The sequence below is a fragment of the Falco peregrinus genome, chromosome 14 (genome assembly GCF_023634155.1).
Source record: "Falco peregrinus isolate bFalPer1 chromosome 14, bFalPer1.pri, whole genome shotgun sequence".
Classification (NCBI taxonomy): Eukaryota; Metazoa; Chordata; class Aves; order Falconiformes; family Falconidae; genus Falco; species Falco peregrinus.
This window is the reverse complement of record NC_073734.1, coordinates 17,803,608-17,827,977: the sequence shown is the minus strand read 5'-3', so window position 1 is coordinate 17,827,977 and position 24,370 is coordinate 17,803,608. Positions and strand designations below refer to the sequence as shown.

The following is a 24,370-nucleotide window of genomic DNA, read 5'->3' as shown; positions in this document are numbered from 1 at the left end:
ATTCCTTAGCTGGGACGAACATCAGCAGATGTTTCTGAGGAGCTTTCCTAAGCAGGGCTTTAATACTGTCTTTGATGTCCAGAGGAGAATGCAGCTTCAGCAGTGCAGAAATCTCTGAAGCAATTAATAATCTAATGGCCATGATTAAGGGTCTGTCACACAGGAGAGTAAGGGAGGAGTAAGAGACTGATCATTATTCATTGTCATGTTTACAGAAGAAGTTATACAGCTCTCACTGGAGACAAACTGATAGCTGTCACTCTGGAGGACAATTTTTGCACTTGGCCAAGGTGAATTGGTGTACATTATTTGTTTTGGTTTTCACAGGTTCCATTGCAAAGGCGGCCCAGAAACTGAAGACTTTATTCTTTCTCACTCAAGAAAAATACCTATTCAAGTCAGCAAGTAGTTTCATTGAATGAGGGCAGTGAAGCTAGCCCGTAGTGGAATGTTTTTTTAAAAGAGAGGCGAGTGGTATTTTGATTTCAGAACTTGAGTGTGGTTAAATGAAGGGAAATGGAAAATGTGGTAAGTGGGTTGCCCTAAAATGAAAACCACCCCTCAGAGGTGTGGGCAAGTGCAGTCTGTGCTAAACTAGTCATCATCTCCCTGTGAGAGTGCCCCAGAAAGGACTCTGTTTGCATCTGTTCAGGACGAACATCGGGGATGGCTTTGATTATGGACTTTGATGAGTCCTTCAGGGTATAGTCCTTGCTTGTGTAAACACAGATATTCAAACTGGACACGAGCAGTTAAAAAGACAGATGTGTTGTGGATGAATAGAAAAAGTCAGTGAATATTAAAAAATACCAGACTCTCATAGAAGGATAATAATGTTTTTTGGCTTCAGTTCCACAGATGGGCATTTAAAGCTCTGATGTAAATCCTACTGAAGCGAGGGGCTGAGGCAGTTCTGCTGACTTCAGGGGGATCATTTTGAAGAATGGGGGTAAGTGATTCTTAGTGGACTGTGACAGAGAATTGTGCTACTGACAACACAGTCATCTTTTCTATCTAAGGCTCTTTTTCAAGCCCTGGTAAAAATTGAACCATAAATGAAAGTACATGGTAAGAACTTGGTGAAATGAAAAAATCCAGAATGAATGTTTTGACCCTTCTGGTTCCCCTTCCTCCATTAAATCTTGTGCGAGCTTTGTACGAGCCTAGGAAATACACATGGAAGCGGTTCGCCGTTAGTGATGAGCAGTGCTGTGGAGCTGTAGGGTGATTAGGGCCTTGACTGAAATTCGCCAGAGTGAAATGATGCCACTGTCTGGATACAAATGTTTTCTAAAGCTTGTCCTTTGGGTTGATACTTTGGTAAAACAGAACACCCTGCCAGCAATGTTGAACTATGCTGTTTCAATGTTCTTAGGCTGAAGTTCATCAGTTAGAGAGGCGTATTTTAACTTTATGTATAGAAAAATAAAGTGTTTCAATTTAAGAGATCAAGTAAAAAAAAAAACAAACCACCAACCAAAAAAAACCCCCAAAGCATTTACCCAAACTAAAATTCTTTTGCCACTTCATTTCGTGGAACCATGGAGCCCCTCAGGCATTTACAGTGTTTTGAGGTGGCCTTCTTACTTAAACAGAACACTTGGTGACTTCCCAGCTCTGCCTTACAGGTTCATGGGCTGGTGTGCTTCACAGTTACCACAAGAATTAGTTGGAGACCATGACAATTAAATATGATTATGGATTATTATCATATTCTAAATACTAAATGATTCTGACAAATATTCTCAGAGAGATTTGAAAACTGACCTGCACACTGTGCACTGCATTTGCTTACATATTTAGGCTACTGGTATTTCTGGGAAGCTATAGTTTATTAATTCATTATTATTTTATTGATGTTCAATTGATGTCTTATTAAATGTAAATTAGATATTTGGGAATAATAATTTAGTGGGATGAGGCAGGTGAGATTCCCCCAGGATAGGTTGTAATGAAGCTTCAGATTGTTAATAATCCTACACTCATAAATAAATTATTAAGGGTGAAACGAATGCAAGAATACTGAAATAAGCTATGAAAATGTTAAGTGGTGGTGAACAGACACATAATTTGCTGGGAGATCTGTGTGATAATGTATATTTGGCACTAAGTCACGTAAGTCAGTCATGTCAGTGCTCCCCACTCCTTCCAACCATTTAATATTTTGCCATGTCTCTACTCGTCCTACCCCATTATTATGCCATGCCATTCTGTTCACAGGCATTTTGCTTTGCATGGGAACAGTGTTAATTTAATACACTCAGCTGACCTCGGTGGCACTGAAGTGACACAGCAGCAGCAGTCCAGAGTGCTGCAGTATATCCTGCTGTTAGCAGAACTCTTGGGGAGACCATGTACTTTTCTGGACAGTTGTCTGCGAACTCTTTTGGGAAAAGCTGGGGGGAGCTGGCTCTTCGACCACACTGTAAGTGTCAAGAAGGACACATCCTCTCACTTAGCTCTCATCTTTTCCATGGAAGACATATTTTTCTTGAAGAGTTAAGAAAAGACAGAATAGAGAACCTACTGTTATATAAGAAAAGAAGGGATGTATAGAAGGAGAGGATTCTGTTAGTGTAAGTATTGGTTGGTGCTTTGGTTTTTTGGATGCCCAGCATCCTGCAAAAGTCTTAAGAAATCCAAAACCCCCATTTCTTCAGTAAAAACGTCACCGCTATCCCAGCCTTCAAAGACAGAGCTAAATCGCAAGGGAATACTCTGTGTCTGTCTTTTGCACTCGCTGCAGCGGGAACTGCAAAAACTCAGCACTTTGTAAAATGCTGCTGGTAATTTGAAGAGTTAAGTGATGTCGCAGGTTAGTGAATGTAAAGAAGCTTAGTGCCTAAAACTAATTTCCTGGTATTTCTGTCAGTGGAAGTAAGAGATACACAGAATTCTGAAAATCTGGCCCTATGGCTCTAGTGTTACATGTAAGTAGCGGTGACGGAGGAATTCAGATAGGGATTCGGTTGTACCCAATACGGAATTTTGTCCCAAATTCATTTTGGGTAGCTTGATGTCACTTCTGTAACGTTAAAGCTGAGGGCACTCTTGCTACTCATGGTGGTTTTGATAAAAAGCTCAATTAAATTTTTTTAGAAAATTAACAAAGGGGTGGCTTAGTCACCGGCTTAGACTTTCACCTAAAATTCTGTTCCAGGAATTTGATGGTTATTGAATGGCCTGAAGGGTTGCAAACTAGAATTTTGGCATAATACAAGGTACAGAAAAAAGACAAATATGCTGCTTTTCTGATGAAAGACCTTGGTTGCTAGGAAGAGAGTATTCAAGTGTTTGCTTATGTTTTGCTGGGGTTTTAACAGTCTGGAATAAATAGGTAACACTGTGCCTTTTAAATAATGTTTTCTTGAATAGTCAAGCTATAACCTAATGAAATTAAGTAATCACATTTCCTTAAAAATTGAGAATTACAGTATCTCTGTAATTAAAGTGCTGTATATGTCAAACAGAAATCTGCTGGCTAATACATTTTTATATGCTTTTGTAATTGGAGGTTTTTAAATAATCTTGCATGATTTATTATCTTTTTTATATATATATAAAATCGTTATAACATATATATAACAAATATATGTTAATATAATTAATCATTATATTAACAGCTTGAATGTTGAAAACCAGAAAATTCTGATGCCTCGCCCTAGCAGGGTAAGGACAGAGAGGTTATTTGTGTGATTTTGCAGCATCCATAGCGGAATAATGTTCTTTTTGTGAACGGTTGTTCCTGTGCATCTGCCAGGAGACCCATAGATATGGAAAACAAATCCAGCTTGAATCATTTGCCACTTTTTCCCTGATGTGCCAGCGTGATCTGGTGGCACTGTTGGCAAGTTCCTGTACCTACAGTCACTGTCGCTTTTCTGGGGAGCCGCGTTAAGCAATTGCTTTGGTCACCAGGTGCTTGTCCCTCCTCCACTTGCCTGCACAGGCTGGTCTTGGAAGAAGGTCCTGCCCTGCTCTTGATGTTGTTTGCACGGTCCCCACATTTCTTGTGGCTCGATGTCAGCACGACAAAAAACCCTTCCCAGGCTCTGCTTGCCGCCATGGATGTAGGAGCGCTGTGAGAGATGAATAAATGGTTTGTAAGATCCCTTCCACTTTCTCATTTAGGAATTAGAGAAGTCTTGAGGCTAGTTCCACGCTTGGGGCTGTTTTCTTGTCCTGCAAGAAAATAAGAAATAAATTACTTCAAACACAGCACCACGTTCTGCAGCTTTTATGCAGACAGAGGTGCTGTTGTAATTGCAGTTTATCTGCCTGTGTAAGAACTGCAAGATTAAATAGGCATTAAGTAGGCATTTAAGCTGTTTGGGGCCCGACATCCATCCCTCTGGTGTGTGTACATAAAGCTCGGCTGAGGGAACGCGGCAAACATCCTGCAGCCTCCAGACACACCTAAAAATCGGTGCTTCTGCATTTGCCCTTGTCTCCCTTTAAACTGCTACTGCTGTTGCTGCACATCTTTATTCAGAGTTACATCTAGCGAGGTGGGAGTAGAGGGTAACATTTGTAGTAATTGGTAATCAAAATGAAAGAGGAAACAACGAAAAGGCCTATAATGCAAGATGATCATGAAGTGCCAAATAAAATTTGCGAAAGGTGTTCCTTCTAAATTAGACGGAGGCAGCATTTTGTCAGATTGATATCGCCTCAGTGACTCCAGTACAGCCTTGGTAGCTTTTGGCTAACAAATGAGAAGGGTTGTGGTATGCCCTGTGATTAAAACAATAAGACCAAAGAACACAGGGAATTAGTAACCCTTGACTGTGGTCAGGAATCCCTGTAAAACTAGGATTGGCAATGTCCAAGAGTTGGAGCTGATACAAATCACATATATGGCCTGATGAGCTATGAAGCCAGCCTCATAGATCAGTCACAGCCAGAAGTGCACAGCTTAACAGCAAACTGAGCTCAGCAGTAAATATTACAGCTCAAGGAGTACATGCCCTGGTGCTCGGGGATGGTAATGGAAAAGCATCTATTGACTTCATTTGGAGTTCGAGCTGCCTGTTAGAGGAAGTGCACTAAGTGTCTAACCCAGCTGTTGCCCATCTTTATCTGCACATTTTACCCAGTCAGATTCATTTAATTACCAATATAATAATGTGTTCTCGCTGCAACTTAACACTACAATATATTTTAACTCGATGTTACTGCGGTGCAGCTGTAAGTCAAATACTGTGTTTTATTTCAAAATACAAGGTGGGAATAGAGAAAGCAGCTGTCATACAACAGAGGGGCAACCTCGTAATAGCAAATGGCATTTCAGTTAAATTTTCAGAGGGGGAATGATATTCTAGGTGTTTTCTGTATTAAAATATTGTAGTAGCTTGTTGACAGAAGCAAACAGCTCATGGCTTCTTACCTGCTTTTTGTTAGACTTCACTGTGCAATAGCAGTCCTTGACTCCGGCAGAACGCTTCTTTGTCTGCGGAGATGAAGGCCTCGTAGAGTAAGCAAACCTTAAAAACATACCCCAAGCCCAAAGAAACAGTCTTTGGACTGGGATCCAGGTATCCTGGTTCATAGCCAGAACAACTTACACTCAAGACCAGACTAGATGTGCCTGTAGTAGCTCCTAGAAGGGAAGAGTCATACATATGCATGCGTATGAACCTGTGAGCTGGTAACCTCACACCTTGCTGAAGACAGCTCTGCAGCAGGAAGGTGCATCACGGCTGCATTTTTCATCAGGAGACTATGTTATTTTTTGCTGCAACAACTGTATATAACCCGACAATTTTTCTCTCCAGTCTCTTGGGTTAACTTTTATCCGTGGTCGAGTTTAGAATCCCCAAATGATTATGTAATGGGTACAAAACACCTGATAATATAACAGGCCTCTTCTAATTTTTTTTAAAGCTGCATTAATGTAGCTCCTTAGGTGTCATTGTGTCTTTTTCAGCATCACTCCATTGTGAATCATGCACAGACAGCAGCGAGAGAACAGAACCTACCGCAGCCTGTGAGCAGCAAGGAATTTCAGCTGGATGACTGCATAAGGGTTTTGCAAGGCCGCCAGTAATTTTTTATATTCAGAGTTAAATAGAGCAATAAGATGGAATTTAAGCTTTAGTGCAATGGATTGCGGCTCTTCAGTCAATCAAATTATAGTTCAATCAGTTCATTTTAATCACTTCTCTGGAGAGAAGTAAACCCCTATGTTGAAGAATATGCAGCAATTTTATTGATGGAAAGTTTAATTGTTTCATTTTTCCTTACCGTCTGTAACACACTAGACTTTTAATCAGTGGGAACTGAAGTTATAATGAAGTAAAGTCCACTTTCCACAGTTCACAACTAGCTGAAAATAATTGGGTTGAGACTCCCATCCAGACAGTGTAATGCCTCTGGCATTTTCCTGAAAACTACACTTAATTGCTTTGCTGATGTTGTTAAGTGGTCCTGAGGGGGATGAAGTAGTAAAGCTGCCCACATATGCAGGGAAACAATACACAAAAAATGTCTTACAAGGTCCTTAAAGGAGGACCAACTAGTGACTAAAAGACAATATATGGCTTTTTTTCTTTCCTTTTCTATACTAGAGAGAGCACACAGGAGAGACTGATAAAATAAACTGTGGAAATTCTATGAACACTAACAGTATTTTTATTTAAGGGCAGAAGGCTTGGGACTAGAAGTACAGAAGACATCAAGGAAGACCTCTTGCAATCAAACCTGCAACTTAAGGCTAGCCCAGCTCAATTGGCATCTTTATGCTGAACGCCGGTTCGCACTGCCTGCTTGCAGCACTTTGGGCTGAGGAACAGATGTACTCTTGTCCCCGGGGAGGGCGGACAGCTTGCGCTCTGCGCTCTGCAGTGGCAGGATGCGAGCCAGCTAGGAGCTGAAAGCCTTGTCCGGGCATCAGTGGGACCAGCGATCGCACCCCGTTAGGCTCTAAATGTAAGCAGAGAAGGAACAATATTTTAGAATTTCTCTTTAGTGCATTTGTGGGAAACCCTCCTCAGCTGAATGGTGTTGGTTTAAAATTATGAATTAACTGCTAGACTTAAGGATATTCTGATGCAGAAATGTGTTAGTTATTTAATATAGAAAAATATTTATTCAGGACACATGAATTAGGTAGTGACCATGAACTTGAATTCAGGGTTGGAGCTGTTTTGAGGAAGGCAAGGACAATAGGGCTAATTTAGCTTAAAGCGATTGTTGGGGTTTTTTCTCCTTGTTTACTTACATATGCAGATGCAGTAAAGTGTCTCTCAGCAGCCTGACCTTCCTTAGCTGGTATCTGTGTAAACTTCCGTATGGCCTTTGCTTATTTTATTCTTGCTTTCCCAGGCTCTGAGCTGAACAACTTTTTAGAAAGGGATGTGGGCAAAATTTAGGCATTGAATTCTAAAGCTGAAATCTTAACCCTGTGTCTGTCCCTGGGAGCACCTCAAGAGCCTCCAAGTTGGTACCTTAAATTTTGGCCGACAGAGCTCTCCCACCACCTGAAATGATGCTTTTTCTGCCGAAACATGCTTAAGTCTAGACAGGACTTGAGTGCCTTGGCATGTAGCCCCATGTTAGCCTGACCAATCCCCATAATATTAATGAGCTTTAATGCCTGTTCTCCTGTGGCAGAATAGTCGCCTCCCATGTGCTGGAACTGCCAACCATATGCCAAGGAGATCAAGCCGTCAGTTTTGAGACTAGCGCTGGGAGTAGCCTGCTGTGTCTCATTTACTCTGCTGGCCTGGTGCTGGGAGAGTGGCTCTGCAGCAGCAGTAGCTGCGCTCTACTGTTCCTGGGGTCCCTTTCTGAGAGGTGTAACAGAGTATGGAATGGTTCTAGCAAATGCAGCAACTTAAGAACTGCACTGTGACAACTGGTGGGAGACTGCTTGGGCTTTGTACACTTACTGATGCTGAAGGACTGCAGGAACCAGGGCAGATCTTCACTGCAGAGGGGAAAAAAACCAACCTGATGTGGCCGGCTGAAATTTGCCACTACGCGTGGTCTGGCTGTTTTAGAGGGTATTTTTTCCTGACCCTTCTTTTTGGTCAGGGTCGCTATCCCAGAAGGAGGATAGAAGGTGCTCCCTGGAACTGGATGCCATTTCTCAGCAGAGCTACTTGCTGGGTCTCACATGCTTTTAAAGTCTACTGTGGGCCTGAATGGAAACAAGAGCGAGCGAATGATTTGACACACATTCTCCTGATTGGACATACTGTATGCTTACAACACGGTATGTCCCCCAGAAGTCCAAAATACATGTTCCTGAACAGGCACAAATCTGACTGTTCCCCTGATAAATTGTACGTGTGGAAAGATATAATTTGTGTGGTTGTCATCAAACCCAACGTATGTATTCATTTGTGGAAGCATGTCAGACACCATATGTCAGTAATATGCCTTTGATATGTTGGTGTCTGAATCATTTTAACAGCTGAATGGCATATGTGTAAATATAAACATCTGTCCTATGTTTGTACTGTCTGTATTTATATTTTTCTCTTGACTAAGACTTTGATTCAAACCCAGGAAAAGTGTGGGATTCATCCTATTTTTAAAGAAATCCAGTATTTGTAGTATTTCAGCATGTGACCAATTTTTTTTTTTTTTTTTTAATATCTAGATGAGAAGGGGATTCAAAAGAAATTTTTTTCCCTTTTGGTAACTGGAACAAACTCATTTTTCAGGTAAAATAAAAATTTGGTGTTACTAGAAGTTTGTTAAATGAGAAGATTATTGTTTTAGTGTTGGGTAGGTTCTATAATGTATGGATTTACTGAAAAGCAATCCAGTAAGAGTGGTGCATTAAACCACGATAACAGTAAGTCGGTTTTATCCAGAAACTTTTCTGGTGCAGTCAAAGAACTTGCAGCGTAATAAATTACTTAATAAAGGAATGGAATAATACCCTATGTTTGTTAGGCTATTTATTTTACATGGGTGAAACTGAAAACCAGTGTCACAACAAAGGGATTCAAAAAGCAGTTACTGCAGCTCATCCATCAGGTGAGCCGCTGGAACACCAGTCGGGATGCCGCAGCCAGCCTGGAAGGTGCAGTTTGGTCAAAAGTAAGGAACAATATCTAATTATTATAGCAAAATGACAAGAGACAGTGTGAACCAACTGGGAGTGCCTGGAGAGTTTAGAGATGAGTGGCTAATGCTAAAGTGCAGGAGGCGCTTAGGAAAGTGCAAAGTGAGCAGCCGTGTTGGACTCACCAGCGTGGTGGCTGGAAGGCTCCAGAAGGAAGCGGCTCCAGAAGGAAGCAACCCCAGCGATGAGCTGCACGCCAACAGCGGTGAGTACTGCTGCTGTAAATGCTTCAGCAGAGCAGGCACTTGCTGTCACGAGCCCCACAGCTGCTGGTTTCTACCTTTCGTTAAGGGCTCACCCAACTTAGTGGCGAGTAACAAATGTCAGCTCTTGGTGGTCTCACTGCAGTCTGGTCTTCGTATGCTGTTTGCTTAGCTTGGGCCTTAAAAAAAAAACCAAGACAGCTGTCACATCTAACACAAGAAAATTAAACCTGTCTAAATCCCAGAGCTCCACATCACTGTCACAGCGCCGTAGCATTCCGTAGCCACAGCCGCCAGCCCAGCCCAGCCCAGGCCTGGGAGGCCGAGCGCTGCTGGAGCCGCCAGCCGGGCAGGGCAGGGGGATGCGCCACCGGCGCCCCCCGCGCAGCTGCGGCAGTGGCCGAGCCGGGGCCGGGCCCTGGCAGTCAGTGCCACCTGGTGGCACTTCACGAGATTCAAACGCCCCGAGCTACAGCGGCTGCCGGCGTCCTCAGGGTCGGCCACGGGTCGAAAAAATTGCACGTGGTAAAACGGTACAAAGCGCGGCGAGGGTACGTACGTCTGGCCAGAGCTCGGGCCGTTGTGCGTGGAGCTGCTCGTGGCACCTGAGCAGCTGGCGAGGCGAACGCCCGCTGAGGGCGGCTCCCTGGCGGTGCACGCGGCCTGCATGTAATTATAAAGCCTGAGAGCAGATGGAAAATTTTGCAGCGTCGAAAGCCTGCTCCTTACGCGCCGCATCCTGCCCTGTGCGAGAGACGCAGCCAGGTGCTGCGGCTGCCTTGCTCCCTCGCGGTGAGCTGCTGCAGCTGGGGTGGCCGCAGCGCATCCCTGTGGGCCTGTAGGCGCGTGTTAAGGGGGTGCGGGAGCTGACACCCCCTTCCCCATGCCCAGGAGCCGCGGGCAGGTGCTGGCTGCTTTTACGAGAGCAGCGCACCTGGATTTGCTGTGCTGCTAGCCGCAGGCACGGCAGTCAAGGCAGGGTTGTGCTTGAAACGATGACACCCCAAAAGCACCAAGCCACAATGAAGCTCTGAGAGCGGCGTGAGCTTGCTTTTCCGACTGGCTGCTTCTGCGGCACTGGCACAGCGGCACCGAAACTTCCCCTCAGACACTGTTGCTCCTTCCTGGCACCAGCCTTAGCCTGGGCCCACGCAGGCAGCTGCTGCTACCGACGCAGTTTTTAAAAAAAAGAACTTCCCTCCACATCCGCCTAAACGGGTGGAAAAACCTGTAACACCTAAGCCTTCATGTTATCATTGGATTTATGTGCAAACCATATAAAATAAAAATAAGTAAATAAGTATATTTATCTACTATATAAAACTATATGTCATACAAACATAGAAAGTAAGTCCTATATAAACTATTAATACAAGTAACATACAAGTACAAGGTAAGTAACGTAAAATATGCATATAAATATATATAAATATATAGCATATATTATATAAATGCATAAGTTACAATTATTTTTTATAAGTATATATATAATGCATGTCTGTGTGTGTATATATATATAAATATAAAGGCTGCTTTTTCCTCTTATTGACGGCTGCATTATTGGAAAAAGACATATATTGTTCCTAGCATTGCAACATTTGTTGCATTAAAAGGAAGGAAGTAATAGCAACTTGGACAAGATTTAAATGAGACCTTTGAGGCCTGTTCACAGTCAGATGGTAGCTGGCTGTACACCGGGGAGGTGTTACTCCTTCACTGCATCAAAGGATGCTGGAGGAAGGTAGCCAGACTCTTGCCTGCTTGTAGGTAACACAACAGCTCACTAACACCTTTAATTCTTCCTTGTTTTTACCTACTTTGAGACTGTTCAAGCAACCCAGACATTTCCCACAAAGGCGTTTTGAGAGTGCTTACAGCGTGGTAACAAAGTTGGTCTTATTTCTACCTTCTGCTGTCTCCACTTCTGTCAAGTATTCAGAGATCTGTTTTTTTTGTTTCTGTGACTCTTAAATTCCTGTATTTTTAATTCTTGAGTTAAAACCAAATGTATATATATTTTTAAGAGAATGCAATGTTATTTTTAGCAAACTTCTGAAAACAAAATCACTTTCGCACTACACACATTCCACTCAAAGACTTGAGCCTTTATGTTCATCCAGTATAATTTTAGTACTTAAACAGTGGGCCTTTCTCAGAGACTACTGCTTTGCTGGAAAGTAAAGTTAGATACAATTACCAAGTACAGTTGTGGATTTGCTTTAGGTTTATAGCAGGGCACTGCAATAACTGTTACAACCTCTTTTTTGAGGACAGAAGAAATGCTATTCTGTCAGACAGCCAAAAGTTCTAGTACATACAAGAAGTCAATTAGCAGTAAATTAGAAACTGATTTTTCCATTTTAATGTGAACACACACACAAAAAAATTGCATAAGATTATAATTGCACCTTCCTGAACTATCACTGTGGTTTATTACATGTACGACTGTTGGATTTGCTCCAGTTTGAACAAGGCAATTCCTGAGTTTCATTTTCCAAACTAGGCAAGCCGTGCTTTTATCTTATATTAGGGTAAGCTGCGTTATTAAATGCAAATAACCTTACAAATAGCTTGTAGTGATTATTCAAATTACAAAATAATTGATTGCAATTGCTTCTTTTCCTAAGAAGGATGAAAGCAAATAATACTTCTTGCAAGTGTTTCTAATTTTCAGTACTTTGTATAGACTTCTGTCTGTCTACTGAACTCTCACTGTAAGTCTGTCTTAGCTGTTTCCCCTCTTCATGTTGTAAATGAGATTTGGGGTTTTTTTTACTAAGATTTCTTTTTTTCTCACTCATTTCCTGTCCCAGTAGCAAGGGACAGGACATGTTTGAGGTTTTTTTCCTAAAGGGCTTGATTTTGTTCTATTTTCACATACAAAAAACCCCGCTAAGCCATCTCAGAGGGGATGGTACCTGCCTGGATTCCCACTACCTTTCTCTGGTGGAGGTATGTTTAAGCATTATTTTGTTGCTCATTAGGGAACCATTAGATGTAGCTGCAGTGTGACTGGGAAGGGACCACCTTCTTATGGAGCCATAAGATACCTACAGCCTCTTTCATCACGTAACTGGGGGATTACGTACCCTGCAACAGTCGTGGAAGGAGCAGAAGCAGAAAATACTGCACTGCCGAGGGGTGAAATACAAATCAAGTTTGAGGTTTGAATACCAGATGCACCCAAACACTGGTGTTCTCAGCACGGCCTCGCCATTTTCAGAAATACAATATAGATGAGCAGTCACATTTCATGGGTTCACGTGTTTCTCATTTTAGAGTGTGGTCTCTGGCTTTGGAGAGGCCCTGGTTTTGTAACATCCCAAATCATAAGGCAGTCAAAAATGACACTCCGGCTTCACTCTCCGAATGCAACATTTCCTCCCATTCCTTCACCTTACAAAGCCGGTCACAAAAAGTCCTGTTTTGCCTATAGGATTCATTACTGCGTTATAGCTCCTTATATTAGACTAGGTTTTCAAGTTAGCCCTTAGAGAGATTGCACTTCTACTTTGTAATGATTTTACCATTGGAAAAGTTCATCTGGAAAGATGCCTGGAAAACAATGAAGCCACTAGGGGAATTCTTTTCTTCTTGAAGTATCTATCACTCCATGGTAGAAGAATCAGAGGGATGCGTGAAGCTTGCTACATCCTCTGTCAATCTTTTGTTTGATTATTACATTATCAAGTTGCTTGCACTGTGAGAGATTAAAACAGTTAGGTAAGTGCAAAGCACAGTTACCGAGCACTTTGAATAGAAGAAGTCAGACATCAAACTAGTTTTTGAAGTGCAGAACTACTGAGCTTTCACTTTGTCACACAAGCAGATGTTGCTGGAGGCAAGGAGGAAAGGAGTGGTGCATTTTTTTTTACTTGGCTGCTGAACCTTGCACTACCCAAAGAACCAGACACTGCGTGCAGCTGCTGGTTAGATGCCTTTCAAACCTCTCTTCTGCCTAAGGGCTATCAGATGTGTGGCTTGGGCGAAGGGATGGATTTTCCCATTGTGCATCTCTCTAACTTGAGGACATGCTGCTCACTGCAGTGAGTGAGTGGTTGGGCTGCTTTAGATCAGGGGAGAGCTTTGTTAATTTAGGAGACTGACAATATTATTCTTCCCTTTTGCTCTACTTTAAGGAGAGTTCTGCCCAGTGTGGGAACAAGCTACTAATGAGCAGAGATGAAATATCTCATCTAGGGAGGAAGACTTCACCCTGGATACAATTATTCAAAATCACGGTGCAGGTTAATTTAGCTTGGAAGATCCAACCAAAACTGTTTGCCGTACATGTTACTTTTTGATAACTGAGGCCTGCCATATGTACAGGCTACCTTTTAGTTCAGTGGGGATTTGTCCACAGGGAGATCCTTAATTCTGGTGCCTTTCCTATCCCATTACCTGGATGTCTATTTATGCTGCAGAATCCAAGAAACATCTAGTAAGTAACTCTCCAGGCCCAATGAACTGGCCAGGGACCCTGGGTCTCTAGGTAATTACACTTATGCCTCTCACTGTCGAAGTAAAAAAGGTGCTTCGCTCTCTTATTTGTACTGATCTTTAAGTAAAGCTACAAGGAAATATTATGCCATTTTTAACAGATGTGAAATTAATGTACAGGCTTTGTGATACAGGATGCCAGAGGTTTTGACAAGCATCAGTAGAACTGCACCCATCTCCCTCAAACACAATAAGCTGTATGTCATTTCCTACAGATTTTCTTCTGTCCATATATACTTCCACTGCTATGATGTATATCTCCTTGTAATAGTGTCCAAAATACCATGCCGGAAATTTTTTTCTTGTGTACCTTCCAGACCTATGAAGGTTTGAGCTGGTGGCATGCTGGGGGCAGCAATACTCACCCACGTAGCTGCCACAGCCCTGTATTAGCACAGACCCGGTGTGCCACGGGGGGAGCAGGCAGCAAGGCTGGAACTTGCGAAGGAACGCGGGTGTTGGAGGGTGAACTAGTGCGAATGCCATAGTTACAGAAGTGAGAGTTCGTTTAGGAAAGTTCATTTGAGAACAAATCCTGTACAAGACTGTAATGGTACAAAGAGGTGCACCTCAGAGCAGAAACCCTTCTCTGAAGAAATATGGACCATAATATTTTCTACTTAATCCATAGTCTCTTTTCAAGTAGAGAAAGGCTATAGAGTAGGCTATGCCTACTTCCAAAACAATTATGCTATATTGTTAAGATTTTTTGTTTACAAATAAATAAATATTAGACATCGGAATTTTATATAAAATTATTTTTTTCCCCCAGATATGTTTACGGCCATGCCTTTTCCTATTACATATTATTATTAGCGTCCTCATGATCGATTATTAACAAAATCTTACTGAAAGCCCTGTTAGATAGGGAGAAACATGAAAATCTCAAGAAACAAGGTACCTGACTTCCAAACAGAATGCCTGCATAAAACCAAACCTCATTAGGGAGAAGTCCTCCAGGCAAATACCCTCTCATTATTTATTGTTATGGTTTACTGAAGCTTCCTCAGTGTAATTCACAATGGTATTTTAAATAAATCTCTATATGGCAAATGTGATATTCCTGCATCTAAGCAGCAGGGTTAGCTGAAAGCTGAACAAGACCAAAATTTCACATTTTCGGGACTCATAAACAGCTTAGAGCCTGACAGTAACACAACAAGAAGCAAATATATGACTGACAACATACGGCTGAGAAGTAAGGTACCACTGACTGTACAACGTAATAATGAAACAGCAAGAGTGCAGATCAAAAGCAAGTAGCAAACACGGGTTGGTAGTGAAGAATTATTTACAGTGAGGAACTTCTCTATAGGAGAAGGATGGTGCTGTTTGGTTAACATTTAAGGCATGAAGGCCTTGGATTTAAGGCTTTGCTTCCCATCCTTTGTCCTGGCTTCTAGAGGGTCAGCTGGGCCTAGGGTCTCAAATGTTTTGAGGCACTCTGATGTCCTCAAGGATCTGGTCTAAGTCTCCTAGAGCTCAGCTGCTTATCTGGAAATTACAGATACTAGAGCTTCTCTTTCTTGTAGGGTTGCTGGTGAAGGAGAGGGTGCTGAAGACTGGGCAGGGTTTATCAAATGGTTTTGCTATGGAGCTTTTCAAGGGGATGAAAGTCTGAGGGATTTTCCTTACCAATCTTATCACATCAAAGGGTTAGCTAATGCTTATGCCTAGGGTGAAACGTGCATGGCCATGATTTCCATTTTGTATTGCACTAAGCTGCTGAGACCTGTTAAAGAAGCCCAAAATACCTCAGAAATTTCCTTCTCTGATTAGAAGAGGGTGAAGTTCTCTTGAAGAGGAAAACCCTCCGGTGCAATCTGTTTTTTCTCCTGCAGTTAAGTATTGGGCTAATTCAGCATCTGGGCCGATGTGCTGGTCCCTGGAAGCACTTGCTGTCGTGGCTTTTGAGGAGGCTGGAGGGGCAGGCAGCACAACAGAAAGTTTCTGTCCTCACCAGAGGGCACGCACGCAGGCCAGTGCTTGCCAGGGCAATGCCTCCTGGATCCCTTGCTTGGCTCAATGCACTGCATTTACTACTACCCATGAAAGAGTAATTCTCTTAAATTTTATATTTATCACTTTTGCATAACAAGGTTTCTTTATTAAGGTAATACTGTAGTCAAACAAATGTAAAACTGGATGAGGATAAAAAGTAAAATGACTGAAAAGGGCTTTTTTTTTACTTAGTGTGATAGAAGGGGACATTAATACAAACAGATTGCTTTTTTTAGTGTACCTATTATAGAGTCATGCCCACTCTTTGCTGAATGCATACCTATGAGACTCTGTGTGTGTGCAATAAAACCCTTAGTTTATTAAGCATTTTTTTTCTATTCTGCTATGTCAGTCTAAATTCACTTTGAAGGCAGGAATGATGGAATTGTTCAATATATTGTGTGCAGAAGGTTACAACCTCTGCAATCGGCCCCTGAAACACCACTCTCGCTCTCCACTTCTGGGCAGCCAAAATGAATTATAAGGTAGCCTCATAAACCCACAACATTTTACTAACACCGAGGCCTCTGAATATGCAGTACTTGAGCATTTTGGTATTCTTTCTCACTTCCAAAGAATTTACAGTCTGTATAAGATTTCAAAGATGAAAATTGAACATATTTACGTTTACTGAAGCTATTTTTTAGTGAATCTTGTTTCTAAAACAGGTCTCAATCCTACAACAGTTCAAATGGGTGAATGGCCTTGTACTTCTTAAAAAAAGAAGTGCCGCTGATTTTGTATCCATTTACGTACATGTTTTGCAGGGGACACCTTACAGTTGCCATTACATCATCTAGCAGGAAGACACAGGTACATCTGCCCAAGTGCTGGACCGTGCTGTGGAGGACACACCACTACACTGGGGCACGCTCCTAACCTGAGGGGGTGAAATGATTTTGGTTCGAAAGAGGGACAGAAGGAATACCCTCAACAAAAATCTGGTACAAAAGTAACACTCAAATACCTTCCTCTGCACATGAAGATCCTCTGTTTAGAAGACTGACCCAGCCAAATTGAAACACCTAGTGTAAAGCCATCATCACTCCTCTGCATTTCCACACTAATTAAACCTAGTTTCCTCATTCTCCTAGAACATATGCAACAAATTATATCAACCACCACAAGAATGATCATCTCTTTTTGTCAGCTCTCTCTGGCAGCAGCTCTGCCTCCTGCCTGTGCTGTTAATAGCAGGGTAACTTCAAATAATCAATTATTTCTCTTCTACACACAATAGAGGCCTACACAACATCAGGAGGGCCCAAAAAGTGGTAATGAACAAGCAGAAAGTTAAGTTACTGGAGTTTATCGCTGCTGGCCCCTGTTCTGTGGCATTTAAACACCAGAAGTTTAATAACGCTGCTGTGAATATGCAGTGCCCATGGGAGAACACGGTTTGCCAGACCCCTCTGTTAACATCACAAATCTAACTTGCTTATGGAACTTGAGAACATTCCCAGCAGGATCCTCTGAACAGATGTAACTTATATAATGTTTTAAAAAATAAAGCCTTATTTATTCATGCCTTGAAGGTACAGGGCCTTGAGGAAAATACGTTAACACGGCAAAAGGCCTAAAAGCCCAAGCTTTGCCTCTCTGTGCTCGGAGAGCACCGTCACCGAGCTGGGAAAAGCCAGGCTGTCCCACTCGCCAAACCTTGTCTCTGTTCTCTACGTGGACCAGTTTGTGCCTGCTGATAATCTGCTTCTTCCCAAGGGTTTCAGGTGTAGGGTTCCCTTTGATGCTAGACTCACTGCTGGGAGCAGCAAACCACTCCAGCTGTGGAGGAGCTACAATTACTCCCTGTAGTCAGCTACTCCATTTTGAACTCTAAAACTCTTTCCTTACATCACCATTTCATTTTGGGTAGTTTTCCCCCTTCATCCTTTCTGATTTAAACCATGCCAGTCACGAAAGTTACAAATCAGATAGCCTGAGAGACATGCAATATTCCAATAGAAAATATACATGAATTCCTCATTCTTTGTAACATTTGCAACTAAAATGATACCAACGACCACACAACGATCTTTTCCTTCCGTCACCTCTCTCTGGCAGCTCTCTGCTTCCCACCTGGGCTGTTACTAGCAGGTAGCAGCCTCCGCCAGAGCCATGAGAGCACAGAAACCACCTGGCCCAGGGCTGAGGGGTGTCCTGGTCCGAGTGCATGTTGGTGCCAACGCTTCTGAAGATTTCAGCCTGTCTGGAGCATTTAAGCGTTACACCAGGCAGCTCAGTCTAGTAATGGTAACCTAAGCTACAAGCAGCAGGGAGGTATTTGTGCTGTGCTTTGCTTAGAGAAGCGTTCAGAGCCTGTGACACTGTCTGACACTGACTGATTAAGATACAGGTACTGTGGTGCTGTCAGGAAAGAAGAAAGAGAACTCGCAGTGCTATTGTTGCTCATGGATCTCCAGCAGAGCAGCAACCAGACACCAGTGTATAGCAGCATCGTGCTCTCCCACCTTTTCTGAGAATTACTGCCTAGCCAACCCTATAGCGATTAGGAACACACCATTTTTTTAAGACAGCCTGTCCCTCCACACAGACTCCAAAGACTGTATATCATAGGTGATTGAATCCTTATGACTGGGGAGGGGACTGTGACAGGAAGAGTTGAGGGAGGTGTGAGAAGGACAAAAACATGAACTCTTTAATGACTCTTATCAGGAAACCGTTAGGAAGGCTGCTGCTGCAAGCAGGACCAGGACTTAACAGGGAAAGAAACAGAGCTGCCTAGCTATGGTACAGACAGAGACTAATCTTTGTTTTTCTCTGTGGCTTCTACTTGCCATCTTTAGAAAGTGCACATTCACATTTCTCCCCAAACCCCATTTTCTGGGTACCCACAAAGTTCATACCAGACTGTCAGTGTGAGTGGTGAAAAGGACTGCGTCGATAGGCAGAGACAACTGCCAGGCAGCCTAGGACCTGGAGCTAGAATTTTAGTTTAATTCCTAGGGCTTTTCCCAGTATAAGATGCAGGGTTTCCCCAGGTACTTTTTCATCCCATCTTTGCAAGGGATGAAATAATCATTTCCCTTTTCTTTGAGGGTGATGTTGAAGCCCTCAGGAAGAATAACGTATGCCTACCTAGGGTGTTAGATTTAGGGAAGCTCTTCAGCTCAGACTTACATTTTTGGCCTTCTGGAGACATCTCTTCTTACAGCCTATGCAGGCAGGAAGACAAGCAGTGGGAAGAGTTTCGGTTGTCCTCAGGAATGTGAGATCTCTGCAGACCTGTGGTTCTCTTACTCATTTGTGTGCCAAACCAGGTGTGCTTCTGTTGTCTGTGTGGTGCCAGAAATGTCCTTCTCCTCCATGAAGCAGAGGCCAGATGAAACCAGATTCTGCTCTTCGTTCCACCAGGGAGAAGGCACTTGGGCTTCCAGGAGCCTCTGTTCTCTGTCACAACTGGGCTATTTTCATCTCAGCTTTCTTAAAAAAATATTCAGTGGGGCAATTCACATTTTCCCTCCTGCTCTATCTAACAGAGCTGATTACTGCTAGGGTCAGGTGGTTACATGAGCTAATTAATATTCACAGGCAGCAGTAGGAAATAAGCACAAACCCCATCTCCTCAGCTTTAATTACAATATCAGTGCTATCAAATGCCATGAGGATACACCTCCCACATCAGCTCCAAACAATTTCAGATGTGTATACTAACAGGATCCACAACATCTTTAACTCATGATCTTCTGTCATTACAATATAATTACTCTAATGCATCTTTACTGTGCAAAGCCCGCCAAAGTTAACAACTGTTGAGTATACCATGTAATTATAGAATAGAGATGTTAATGTAAGCTTTCAGCTTACAGTGACTTGCAGCTTTTCTTTCAGTCCCATTATTCAACATTTGTAGGCAACCTGACTCCTACCTGCTCCCCTTCCTTCTCTATATTTACTTTATGAAACATTCATGTTATTCTAGCACTGAGAAGCCCCAGGTGACACTGACATCTCAGTGCGAATACAGCATAAGAGTCACTAAAGTAACAATAAATTGTCTCACCTTGGTTAGCTCTGTGGATATAGAAGAGAAATAGAGGAAGGTGAGTCAGGGAAGAGCAACTGTAGTTTGCACCTTGCTGAGCTGTAGGTGAGGGTGTGGGCCTTGTGTAGTAGAAGTGGTAAAAGAGGTTAGGCAGAAAATGCTAGCTAATTAAGCTAGTGAATATCCCTTGATTAGGCACTGATGGAGGTCAGATGCAAAAGTCAGCTAGTTAGAGAGGGTGGGGTAAGCTTCAAAGGGTCTTTGTGGTGGAGAGAGATGTTTGTATTTTACAAGAGGTAAAGGATGAGCCAGAGGAATAACTTGTCAAACAATAAGCCATGAAGATGATTTTAGCCTCTCATTTCCACCACTGTAGAAAGTGAGGAGCAAAGTACACTACAAGAGGATTTTCAAGTGAGAACTAGCTGCAGACATAACTCACATCGCGCTATGCAATATATTCCAGTGTCTTTGCAGAGATTTACAAAACCCTCTCAGTACATCAATTTCATCAGTCCTTTACTTTTCTTAAATGGCAATCATTTTAAACTGTATAATAGCATTTATATTTGATATATTTGGCTTTCCATGTGATAACCCAGCAGTCACTATGATTAAAGGCATATATTATCTAGACTTGAGAAAGAGTTAAACAGGAATGGCATTACATTGTCACCTCTCCAAGTTGTAATTGGTGTTTAACTGTAGCTCTGCAAGCAAACACAGAAAGACAAACAACAAAGAAACCTCTGGTTTGACTGAAAGCATCTAAGAGAGGAAAAACCAAGACAGATAATATATGAAGTTTTAGGGAAGAAGCATTCCTTTCCTGAAATGCTAAGGCCCTTCTTGAATGTGTGAGAGGTAAATCATGGCAAAAGTGAAGCTATTTCTTGGAGCAGTACTTCATCTCTGGGAAGTCATCTTTTGAATGGAAATGGAAATTAAGAGCTGCCAGGCTGATTTTTATCTCTGTAAATCACCTGTCAAATTCATACTGTATATGTTTGCTGGTGTTTTGTAATATCCCAGTTAACTGTTGTTTGCATATCAACTGTTTTGTGTCCCAGTTGTTCGTAAAAGAATCATAAATATTTTGTGAAAGATATAAACATCACTTTCAACAGTAGAAACTATTGTTTTCCCAAACATCTCCCTCTATTCTTGGAGAAGATAAAAAAAAAAAATCCCTACAGAAAGATTTTTTTTTTCAGCATCAGCTGACTGGAACATGGAGGAAGAGTTCCTGAGCCCAAGTACTTCCATGATAGTCGCTTTGTGTCTAAACCCAGGTAGTTTACCGTTAGGGGTGGCTCCAAGGCTGATCCCAGCCATGGAGAGATGGGGATAATGCAGTTTCAAGTTGCCTAGAAGCTGTGTTTGAATCCAGGATTTGACTCTTTACTAGGGGTACAAGGGCAATGCGTATAGTACAGTTTACACATGCAGTGTGTATAGTTCACACATGGAACTAGACAGAGTTTCTTAGAATGGACAGGGTTTTTAGTTTCACAGGGTGTCATCCCTAATTATAAGGAAGGCTCCCTGGGTCTGGAATGTTCAGGACGTTCCAGAATGGGAAAAGAAAATATTGTTCTACTTTAACATCATACTAGCACTGTCAGATGATTCATAGGCTCTGGAGAACACAGACATTACCAGCTCAGCACATCTATATACCAGTCACCATTTGTCATATATGAGTACTTCCCACAGTCCTAAGAAGGGATTTGTTTTGTGTATTATTTGCAGGAAATATAACAAACTTCATACTGAACAGCAAAATAAAAACAGCACTTGATTGTTTTATTGAATATTTGCCTATTTACTTGGGAAAACTTTACTTTAAGATTTTTTTTATACTGTCTAATAAAAGGACCCCCACAGCTGTCGTCTTTGTGGAGAAAAGCTGTCAACATCCAGTATAATTTTCTGCATATTGAGTGAAGTACTTGAAAGTCCCAGTTCCATTTTAATGTAAGATGCTCTCCCATTTGTATGCGGCTGGTGAGAGTAGTTTTATCCTCATTTTAAAAAGCCATATGATGGATTTCTTTCTTTAAACAAATACCGTCTCAAACTTCTCTTTTTTCTCTCTTTTTCTCTCTCTTTCCCCCAGCATACACCTTTCCTCTCTTGTTAGGCACCAGTGTGCTCAAATCACTGCACAGTGTTGACATCTTACATGTTTTACATAAAACAATGCCAGCACCACTTCCTTTTTGATGTCCCTGTGCCTGACCTGCTGGAATAATTCCCAGATTAACTGTTTATTAATGTAATTTTTTCAAAACAGTTGGTGGAGAAATTTCATTGTACTGCCTTGAATAAGGCCTTCACTATCCTTTTCTGAATTTTCTGATTCTGGGACTTGACAGCTTCTAATCCTAGGCAAAGCTTTCTCCAGTCCTGATCCTCCAAACACTTTACCATGCAGGAGTAGTCCTACTACAGCCAGAAGGCTAATGTTGGGTATTCAATACTCAGTACTCTTTCCTGTGTGAGTGGCAAGTTCATTTGCATCCTCAGGTGCTGCAGAGCAAGGTGTGCCCTGGTACAAGGATCCCAGGCACATTTTCCTACAAATGACCTGAAATGTAGCTTCTGCATGGCAAGAGCACAGGATTGCCATTGCACCTAGTCTGCATGGAGGGACACAAAGAGGGACAAGGTACCAACCTGCAGCATTGGCCACCCTCGCTTTTATGTATACACATACACTATATATTCCCTTGATTTCTAATGAAATTTGCTCATAACTGATTCCTGGATATTTATTGTGTGTTCTGAGAGCTGTAATTATTCTTATTTACCCACCAAGTACAAACTGCGTCCTAGTTATATGCATATCAGAGGCTGTTAATCTAAAGTGCTGTTAGGTTTCTTCCACGTTGGCACAGGATGGAAGACCATTCAGTGCAAGCATAGTGACATTTCATAGCACCAGTCAGTTGTGCTCAGTCCTTCCACAACTGTGATGCAATGAAATGTTGTTGTTATGGGTAGCAGGGAGCATCTTTAACATCCACAGTTATTTTTAATGTCTCTGTCAATAGGAAAGAGTATAGCTGTTAAGGCACAGGAAGATTTTATGTAAGAGTCACAAAGTTTTGAACTCTCCACACACCATGACTGAACGCACTGTACATACACTTCAACACATCCTGACACTATAAAAGTCATGGTTAAAAAACAGGATATGTGAAGGTGATAGAACATTTAATGACTGTACTGTAAAGAATATACTACCAAGAATTAAATGCCAAACATTATCAGTCTCCCCCTCTGTATATACCACATCTCGCAGGCTGAGAATGACTAACCCAAACAACCTCAGATGGCAAACCACCAAGCAGACAGGTTTGGACTGATGTTAGAAATTCAGCGTGAAGCACTTGGTCCAAGGAGTGAGCACTGAGTAATTTCCCAGACAGTGCTTGGAGATGCTTTCAATCAAATTCAAGATCTCTGCTCCACATTTCTGTTTTGAATGAGAATAATAAAAAAGGATTCTCAAAATTTCCAATGGAATTAAAATTCTGAAAATTTTACATTGGAAAAATTAGGTATTTTTTTGTGACGATTATTTTGTCTGAAACAAATGGGGCCAACTGTACAAATCTTGGATGAACCTGGGAAACAACCCATTCTGAAAGCAGCAGATTTGGGAGCCTCAGGGCTCCTAGAGTTGTTTGTTCCTCACCTACGAGGAACCAGCTGACTGCTGGGGGTCCAAAAGAATGAGCCACTACTGGGCAAGCTTTCTAGGGATTCCAGGCTTCCACCTCCACAGGACAGGAGCTGGGGCAGTAGTTAAAGTATCCAAATTCTTTGAGGTGAATAGGGGAGTCAAAGCTGAAAAAGCCCTCACTTGGGTCAGAGACCTCAGAAATTCAGGGCTTCCAGCTCTACCAGAGAATCTGGAGGATATGTGAGTGCTGGGTTCAGCCTCTAGTTGAGCTGCAGGAAGCCTGCTAGGTGCCCTGGAGTCAGAGAAAGGCCACACAGAAGGTCTGCTGTGGAGCAATGAATAATAGAGACCTGACTATGTTTTGGCAGGGGGGAAAAAAAGAGAAGACTCCCCCCCCCCCCCCCCCCCCAGACAATAAAAAACTCCCAAAGACCCACAGAATTTCCTGAGAAATATTTTTGTTTTCAGTAACTCAGCATTTTCTAATGAAGCATTGCTTACTGGAAAGATTCTGCCTATTTCCAGCTGGTAGGACATTATTCAGATGGACACAACACATTTTGGATGACATGAGGGAATGTTAAGTTTGGACATCTTGCCAAATTGCATCCTGGCAGTTAATTTCCTACTTATTTAAATCCACCTCACAACGTTAACAGAGTACATTTTTTTAGCTCCTATTCTATCTTTCAGCTCTTGTGCTGTTTAATATTTTCTGCATTTCATCTCCTGTGTAGTTGCATTTCCCTGAGTTCAGCGCTACATTAGAGAGTATGCTATCGGTATATATGTGAAAGAGAGCTTTGGGGTCTGTAAAATCATTTGGGTTACTGCAAGATCGTCAGTGCTACATAAAGAATTATTTTTAGTACCTGAGAAGTTTGTGCATAGCAAGG

General features: G+C 42.1%; 1 long non-coding RNA gene across 1 annotated transcript in view; it reads left to right on the top strand.

Moving 5' to 3' along the window:
• LOC114011176 (uncharacterized) overlaps window positions 1-8,889 on the top strand; it is a 30,478-nt gene extending 21,589 nt beyond the window's left edge. Inside the window, exon 2 of the long non-coding RNA XR_008749847.1 lies at window positions 851-8,889. This is a non-coding gene — a long non-coding RNA (uncharacterized LOC114011176). The remainder of the gene's footprint in view (window positions 1-850) is intronic.
• Window positions 8,890-24,370: the final 15,481 nt, after the last annotated feature.